The sequence below is a fragment of the Arachis ipaensis genome, chromosome B7 (assembly GCF_059453495.1).
Source record: "Arachis ipaensis isolate K30076 ecotype BB chromosome B7, ASM5945349v1, whole genome shotgun sequence".
In the NCBI taxonomy this organism is placed as follows: domain Eukaryota; kingdom Viridiplantae; phylum Streptophyta; class Magnoliopsida; order Fabales; family Fabaceae; genus Arachis; species Arachis ipaensis.
The window spans coordinates 122,756,479-122,765,552 of NC_142442.1; the positions used below are offsets into that span (position 1 = coordinate 122,756,479).

The window sequence follows — 9,074 nt, forward strand, 5'->3', positions numbered from 1 at the left end:
TGTGCTCTTCTTTGACTACCTCCACCTCTTGGCAAGCTTCTTCAACTTTAATTCTTTTCCCACCAACTTCTTCCACACATTCTTCATTAGTGGAGCTTGCCTCTTGATCATCCTCTTCCAACATTTTATCATTCATACTATGCCTTGAAGGTTGCGCATTATCCTCCTTGATAAACTATTATTTTATGGTTTATATTGTGTTTAATTGTGTGGTTTTCTCAAATCTTTACCTACTTATTCATATGATAAGCATGTATTTACAATTCCTTCCCAAAATCACTCTATGGTTGAAAACTTGCTTCCTAGAGACCTTTAATTATATATTTTAGTTCTCCTTTATCCCATTCGATGCCGTGATCCGTGTGTTAAGTGTTTCAGGCTTCATAGGGCATAAATGACTTGTAAATTGGAGAGGAGGCTTGCAAAAATAGAAGGAACACAAGAAACTAAGGAGATGACCAGCGAGTAATGACGCGAGCGCATGGCCCACGCGAACGCGCGAAATGAAGAATTCGCAGCGACGCGGACGCGTGCCTGACGCAAACGCGTGGATTGGAGTCTGCACGAGTGACGCGAACGCGTGAACCACGCGAACGCGTGACAAGAAAAATCGCTGACTGATGCGAACGCGTGGATGACGCGTACGCGTGACCTGCGCGATCTGCAAAAATAACAGAATACGCTGGGGGCGATTTTGGGCCGCTTTTTGACCCAGTTTTCGGCCCAGAAACACATACTAAACCTAGCAAACATGCAGAAACTCAAGAGGCATCCACAAACATTCAGATTCATCACATTAGGATTACACTTAGTTTCAGATCTGAGTTTTTAGAGTTGCATTACATTGATAGTTTATGTTTTTGTTTGGATTTTTGGATGCTGAGAGTCATTACCTCCGTTGAAGACATTACTTTAGTTCGTTTCCTTATTCCCTTATTTTTAATTAGTTACTCATTGATTCTGTTCAGACAATTATGTTGCGTTTCGAATTTATCAATATATAGAAGTATTTTTATTTTAATTGATTTCAATTCTCTATTTTATTTTATTTAATTATGTCTCCTCATATTTTTATGATTATTAATTTCATGTCAATGGAGTAGAATTTCTACTTGACATGGGAGTTGATTAAGAGACGATACTTGAGTTGGAATGCTCAAGTGCTTGGTTAAACTGGACGTTGTTAGCTAATTCCATACCTACTAACACTGGACCTCTCCAAGGGAGAGGACTAGGATCTGAGGGTAAGAGTTAGTTCAATCACCATACATTCCCTTATTTAGTAAGGGGTAATCGAGTGAGAACAACAACCTTTTTACACCACATTTGAGAAGATCCCAACAAGGATAGAAGTTCCACTTAATTATTCTCCCAGTCAAGGCCTTTTATTTAGAAAATCAATAATTATTCTTAGTTTATTTTTATTTCTTTAATGCACAATTATTTTAATTTCTCATTAGCAAAACTCAACTTCCTGGGAATTTTCTGATTAATAAAATAGCACTCTTTCCTGCAACTCGTTGGGATACGACCTGGGACTCATACTCCCAGTATTTTATTTCTAAAATTTGTGACAACCCTTTTTAAATTGGTGAGACAGATCTTAGCCGATTAAGAGCTATACGCGCAATGCTGTTCTCTTAAATAAAATCTCTTAATTGGTTAACTTCTGCCACGCACCAATTTTTGGCGCCGTTGCCGGGGAGTTGCAATAGTGTGCTAAATTATTAATTAGTGTATATATTTTATTTTTATTTGCATATTTTATTTTTATTTCTGTTACCATGAGTTACATGTCTTTCTCATTGAATGACGCGTTCATTGCCTAATCCGAGTTTAGTCTCATTTGATCTTGAAATTGAAAGAACTCTTTCACATATTAGACGAACTTGACGTCGGTTAGCCTTCAAGGGTGGTGAAGTGGTTATTATCAATTCACCAGTCTCATCTGAGGACGAATCTAAACCGCCATCTGAGAGCGAGACAAGCTCATTTACTACTGATCCAGTTGATTTACGTGTAGGAAACATGGCAGAACCTAGGAGGATTACTCTCCAGGAGGCAGGAGCCCCAGATTTTACACTGCATCCGTATCAAGTGCATCACCCAACTGCAGCTGCAGATTTTGAACTAAAAACCGCACTGATCAACTTGATGCCCAAGTTTCATGGCTTACCTGCTCAAGAGCCTATCAAGCACCTTAGGCATTTCCAGACAGCCTGTTGGTGCGCAGAAATTGTGATTATACTTTGATTATGTAAAATTCATCGCTCTTTCTTTCCCTGGTAATGGCACCAAAAAACATGATGCCAATACCATGGTTCACAACTTCGCACAACTAACCAGCAAGTGCATTGGGTCGTCCAAGTAATACCTTACATGAGTAAGGGTCGAATCCCACGGAGATTGTTGGTATGAAGCAAGCTATGGTCACCTTGTAAATCTCAGTCAAGCGGATATAAAATAGTAATGGGGTTTTCGAAAATAATTAATAAAATATGGATAGAAATACTTATGTAAATCATTGGTGAGAATTTCAGATAAGCGAATAGAGATGCTTTCGTTCCTCTGAACCTCTGCTTTCCTGCTATCTTCATCCAATCAGTCTTACTCCTTTCCATGGCTGGCTTTATGTAATGCATCACCATTGTCAAGGGCTACTTTCGGTCTTCTCTCGGGAAAATGATCCAAATGCCCTGTCACGGCACGGCTAATCGTCTGGAGGCATCACCCTTGTCAATGGTTACATCCTATCCTCTCAGTGAAAATGGTCAACGCACCCTGTCACGGCACGGCTATTTATCTGTCGGTTCTCGATCATGCTGGAATAGGATTTACTATCCTTTTGCGTCTGTCACTACGCCCAGCAATCACGAGTTTAAAGCTCGTCACAGTCATTCAATCATTGAATCCTACTCGGAATACCACAGACAAGGTTTAGACTTTCCGGATTCTCTTGAATGCCGCCATCATTGTAGCTTACACCACGAAGATTCTGATTAAGAGATCTAAGAGTTACTCATTCAATCTAATGTAGAACGGAAGTGGTTGTCAGGCACGCGTTCATAGGGAATGATGATGATTGTCACGTTCATCACATTCAGGTTGAAGTGCGAATGAATATCTTAGAAGCGAAATAAGATGAATTGAATAGAAAATAGTAGTACTTTGCATTAATCTTTGAGGAACAGCAGAGCTCCACACCTTAATCTATGGAGTGTAGAAACTCTACCGTTGAAAATACATAAGTGATAATGGAGTTCATTGGTCTCGGCCCCAGAGGGGAACCGGAGTAACCAAGACTTGATCACAGGATCAAAATACGATCCAGGATGTCTAATACAATAGTGAAAGGTCCTATTTATGATAAACTAGCTACTAGGGTTTACAGAAGTAAGTAATTGATGCATAAATCCACTTCCGGGGCCCACTTGGTGTGTGCTTGGGCTGAGCTTGAGTGTTGCACGTGTAGAGGTCCTTCTTGGAGTTGAACACCGCCTTTTGTACCATTTTGGGCGTTGAACTCCACTTTGCAACTTGTTTCTGGCGCTGGACGCCAGAATTGGGCAGAGAACTGGCATTGAATTCCAGTTTGCGTCATCTAAACTTAGGCAAAGTATGGACTATTATACATTTCTGGAAAGCTCTGGATGTCTACTTTCCAACGCAATTAAAAGCGCGCCATTTCGAGTTCTGTAGCTCCAGAAAATCCACTTTGAGTGTAGGGAGGTCAGAATCCAACAGCATCAGCAGTCCTTCTTCAACCTCTGAATCTGATTTTTGCTCAAGTCCCTCAATTTCAGCTAGAAAATACCTGAAATCACAGAAAAACACACAAACTCATAGTAAAGTCCAGAAATGTGAATTTAACATAAAAACTAATGAAAACATCCCTAAAAGTAACTAGATCCTACTAAAAACATACTAAAAACAATGTCAAAAAGCGTATAAATTATCCGCTCATCACAACACCAAACTTAAATTGTTGCTTGTCCCCAAGCAACTGAAAATCAAATAGGATAAAAAGAAGAGAATATACTATAAATTCCAAACTATCAATGAAACATAGCTTCAATCAGATGAGCGGGACTTGTAGCTTTTTGTCTCTTGAATAGTTTTGGCATCTCACTTTATCCATTGAGGTCCAGAATGATTGGCATCTATAGGAACTCAGAGTTCAGATAGTGTTATTGATTCTCCTAGTTCAGTATGATGATTCTTGAACACAGCTTCTTTATGAGTCTTGGCCGTGGCCCTAAGCACTTTGTTTTCTAGTATTACCATCGGATACATAAATGCCACAGACACATAATTGGGTGAACCTTTTCAGATTGTGACTCAGCTTTGCTAAAGTCCCCAATTAGAGGTGTCCAGGGTTCTTAAGCACACTCTTCTTTTGCTTTGGACCTTGACTTTAACCGCTCAGTCTCAAGTTTTCACTTGACACCTACACGCCACAAGCACATGGTCAGGGACAGCTTGGTTTAGCCGCTTAGGCCAGGATTTTATTCCTTTAGGCCCTCCTATCCACTGATGCTCAAAGCCTTGGGATCCTTTTTATTACCCTTGCCTTTTGGTTTTAAGGGTTATTGGCTCTTTGCTCTTGCCTCTTGGTTTTAAGAGCTTTTGGCTTTTTTTGCTTGCTTTTTCTTTTTCTTTCTATATTTTTTTTTTTGCCTATATTTTTTTTTTCTGCAAGCCTTGTTCTTTACTGCTTTTTCTTGCTTCAAGAATCATTTTTATGATTTTTCAGATTATCAAATAACATGTCTCCTAGTCATCATTCTTTCAAGAGCCAACATATTTAACATTCTTAAAACAACAACTTCAAAAGACATATGCACTGTTCAAGCATACATTCAGAAAATAAGAAGCATTGTCACCACATCAATATAATTAAACTAAGTTCAAGGATAAATTCGAAACTCATGTACTTCTTGTTCTTTTGAATTAAAATAGTTTTCATTTAAGAGAGGTGATGGATTCATAGGACATTCATAACTTTAAGACATAGTTACTAACTACTAATGATCATGTAATGAAGACACAAACATAGATAAGCACATAACATAGAAAACGAAAACAGAAGAAATAAGAACAAGGAATGAATCCACCTTAGTGATGGTGGCGTTTCCTTCTTGAGGAACCAATGATGTCCTTGAGCTCTTCTATGTCTCTTCCTTGTCTTTGTGGCTTGATTCCTAGTGATTTTTGGTATTTCTATCCTCAGTTGCTTCCAATAACTATGTGGAGGGAAGTGCATCCCCTGAGGTATCTCAGGGATCTCTTGATTTGCAGCCACATGTTCTACCACTGAGCTATAGATCCTTTACATAATTGTTTTACCACACCAAACTTAGAATGTTGCTCGCCCTCGAGCAAAGGAATAGATGAAGAAGAAGATGTGGAAAAAAAACTAGAATTATGAGGAAGGAAGGTGGGGATCCTGTGGGGTCCACAGATCCTGAGATGATCCTGTGAGGTCCACAGATCTTGAGGTGTCAAGGCATTTACATCCCTGCACCAATTTAGGCATGCAAAATGCCCTTGCACACAACTCTGGGCGTTCAGCGCCAGGTTGGTGCCCATTTTGGGCGTTCAACGCCCATTTGTTGCCCATTTCTGGCGTTGAACGCCAGAACCATGCTTGTTCTGGGCGTTCAGCGCCAGCTCTTCTCCAGGGTGCAATTCTGGCGTTCAGCGCCCAGATGCTGCCCATTTTGGGCGTTCAGCGCCCAGACACTGCCCATTTTGGGCGTTCAGCGCCAGAACCATGCTCTGTTCTGGCGTTGAACGCCAGACAGGTGCTTCCTCCAGGGTGTGATTTTTCTTCCGCTGTTTTTGATTCTGTTTCTAAATTTTTCGTTTATTTTGTGACTCCACATGATCATGAACCTAAGAAAACATGAAAAATAAAAATAAAATTAGATAACTAAACATTGGGTTGCCTCCCAACAAGCGCTTCTTTAATGTCAATAGCTTGACAGTGGGCTCTCATGGAGCCTCACAGATGTTCAGAGCATTGTTGAGACTCTCCAACACCAAACTTAGAGTTTGGATATGGGAGTTCAACACCAAACTTAGAGTTTGACTGTGGGGGCTTTGTTTGACTCTGCTTTGAGAGAAGCTTCTTCTGCTTCCTCTCCATGGATGCAGAGAGAGATCCTTGAGTTGTAAACACAAGGTTGTCCTTATTCAATTGAAGGATCAATTCTCCTCTGTCCACATCAATCACAGCTCTTGCTGTGGCTAGGAAAGGTCTTCCTAGGATGATGGATTCATCCTCTTCCTTCCCAGTATCTAAGACTATGAAATCAGCAGAGATGTAAAGGCCTTCAACCTTTACTAACACGTCCTCTACTTGTCCATAAGCCTGTTTTCTGGAATTATCTGCCATCTCTAATGAGATTTTAGCAGCTTGCACCCCATAGATTCCCAGTTTCTCTATTACAGAGAGGGGCATGAGGTTTATCCCTGAACCAAGGTCACACATAGCCTTAAAGATCATGGTGCCTATGGTACAAGGTATTATGAACTTTCCAGGATCCTGTTTCTTCTGAGGCAATGTCAATTGATTCAGATCACTTAGTTCATTGGTGAACAAGGGAGGTTCATCTTCCCAAATTTTAATACCAAATAATTTGGCATTTAGCTTCATGATTGCACCAAGGAACTTGGCAGCTTGCTCTTCAGTAACATCCTCATTCTCTTCAGAAGAGGAATACTCATCAGAGCTCATGAATGGCATAAGGAGGTTCAGTGGAATCTCTATGGTCTCTAGATGAGTCTCAGATTCCTTGGGTTCCTCAGAGGGAAGCTCCTTATTGATCACTGGACGTCCCAAGGGGTCTTCCCCCTTGGGATTTACGTCCTCTCCTTCCCTTACAGGTTCGGCCATGGTGCTTATGTCAATGGCCTTGCACTCTCCTTTTGGATTCTCTTCTGTATTGCTTGGGAGAGTACTAGGAGGGATTTCAGTGATCCTTTTACTCAGCTGGCACACTTGTGCTTCCAAATTTTTAATGGAAGACCTTGTTTCATTCATGAAACTTATAGTGGCCTTAGATAGATCAGAGACTAAATTTGCTAAGCTAGATGGATTCTGCTCAGAAATCTCTGTCTGTTGCTGAGTGGATGATGGAAAAGGCTTGCTATTGCTAAACCTGTTTCTTCCACCATTATTAAAGCCTTGTTGAGGCTTTTGATCCTTCCATGAGAGATTTGGATGATTTCTCCATGATGGATTATAGGTGTTTCCATAAGGTTCACCTAAGTAATTTACCTCTGCTATTGCAGGGTTTTCAGGATCATAAGCTTCTTCTTCATAGGAAGCCTCTTGAGTACTGTTGGATGCAGCTTGCACTCCATTCAGACTCTGAGAAATCATATTGACTTGCTGATTCAATATTTTGTTCTGAGCTAATATGGCATTCAGAGTATCAATTTCAAGAACTCCCTTCTTCATAGGCGTCCCATTACTCACAGAATTCCTCTCAGAATTGTACATGAACTGGTTATTAGCAACCATGTCAATGAGTTCTTGAGCTTCTACAGGCATTTTCTTTAGGTGAATGGATCCACCTGCAGAAGTATCCAATGACATCTTTGATAGCTCAGATAAACCATCATAGAATATATCCAGGATGGTCCATTCTGAAAGCATGTCAGAAGGACACTTTTTGGTCAGTTGCTTGTATCTTTCCCAAGCTTCATAGAGGGATTCACCTTCTTTCTGTCTGAAGGTTTGAACATCCGCTCTAAGCTTGCTCAGCTTTTGAGGAGGAAAGAACTTGGCTAAGAAAGCCGTGACCAGCTTATCCCAAGAGTTCAGGCTGTCTTTGGGTTGAAAGTCCAACCACACTCTAGCTCTGTCTCTTACAGCAAAAGGGAAAAGCATGAGCCTGTAGACTTCAGGATTTACTCCATTAGTCTTAACAGTATCACAGATCTGCAAGAATTCAGTTAAGAACTGAAAAGGATCTTCAGATGGAAGTCCATGAAACTTGTAGTTCTGCTGCATCAGAGAAACTAGCTGAGGTTTCAGCTCAAAATTGTTTGCTCCAATGGCAGGAATGGAGATGCTTCTTCCATGTAAATTGGAATTAGGTGCAGTAAAGTCACCAAGCATTCTCCTTGCATTATTATTATTTTCGGCTGCCATCTCCTCTTCCTATTTGAAAATTTCTGACAGGTGCTTGCTGGATAGTTGTGATTTAGCTTCTCTTAGTTTCCTCTTCAGAGTCCTTTCAGGTTCTGGATCTGCTTCAACAAGGATGTTCTTGTCCTTGTTCCTGCTCATATGACAAAGAAGAGGGCACAGAAAAATAATAATAATAGGGATCCTTTTTACCCAAGTATAGAGGTTCCCTTTAGGTGAGTGGAAGAAAAGGAGAAGATAAGAGAGGGAGGGAATTTTCGAAAATTGTTTTTGAAAAATGGTTAGTGATTTTCGAAAATAGTTCTTGAAAAATGTTAGTAATTTTCGAAAATTAAGATTTTAAAAATTGAAATAATTAGTTAATTAAAAAGAAATTTTGGAAAAGAGGGAAGATATTTTCAAAAATTAGAGAGAGAGAGTTAGTTAGGTGGTTTTGAAAAAGATAAGAAACAAACAAAAAGTTAGTTAGTTAGTTGAAACAAATTTTGAAAAGATAAGAAGTTAGGAAGTTAGAAAAGATATTTTGAAATCAATTTTTTTGAAAAAGATAAGATGAGAAGATATTTTTGAAAAGATATGATAAAAATTAGTTTTTTTGAAAAAAGATTTGATTTTTAAAATCACAATTAATGACTTGATTCACAAGAAATCACAAGATATGATTCTAGAACTTAAAGTTTGAATCTTTCTTAACAAGTAAGTAACAAACTTGAAATTTTTGAATCAAAACATTAATTGTTATTGTTATTTTCGAAAATTTGATATAAAAATAAGAAAAAGATTTTTGAAAAATATTTTTGGAATTTTCGAAAATAACTAAGAAATTTGAAAAAGATTTGATTTTTGAAAAAGATAAGATTTTCAAATTGAAAATTTGATTTGACTCATAAGAAACAACTTGATTTTAAAAATTTTT

The 9,074-nt window shown here is 39.0% G+C and overlaps 1 non-coding gene across 1 annotated transcript; it reads left to right on the forward strand.

Annotated features, from left to right (window-relative positions):
* The first annotated feature begins 7,657 nt into the window (after window positions 1-7,657).
* On the forward strand, window positions 7,658-7,765 carry LOC148553963 (small nucleolar RNA R71). The gene has a single exon (XR_015893776.1). It is a non-coding gene; the product is annotated as a small nucleolar RNA R71 (small nucleolar RNA).
* Window positions 7,766-9,074: the final 1,309 nt, after the last annotated feature.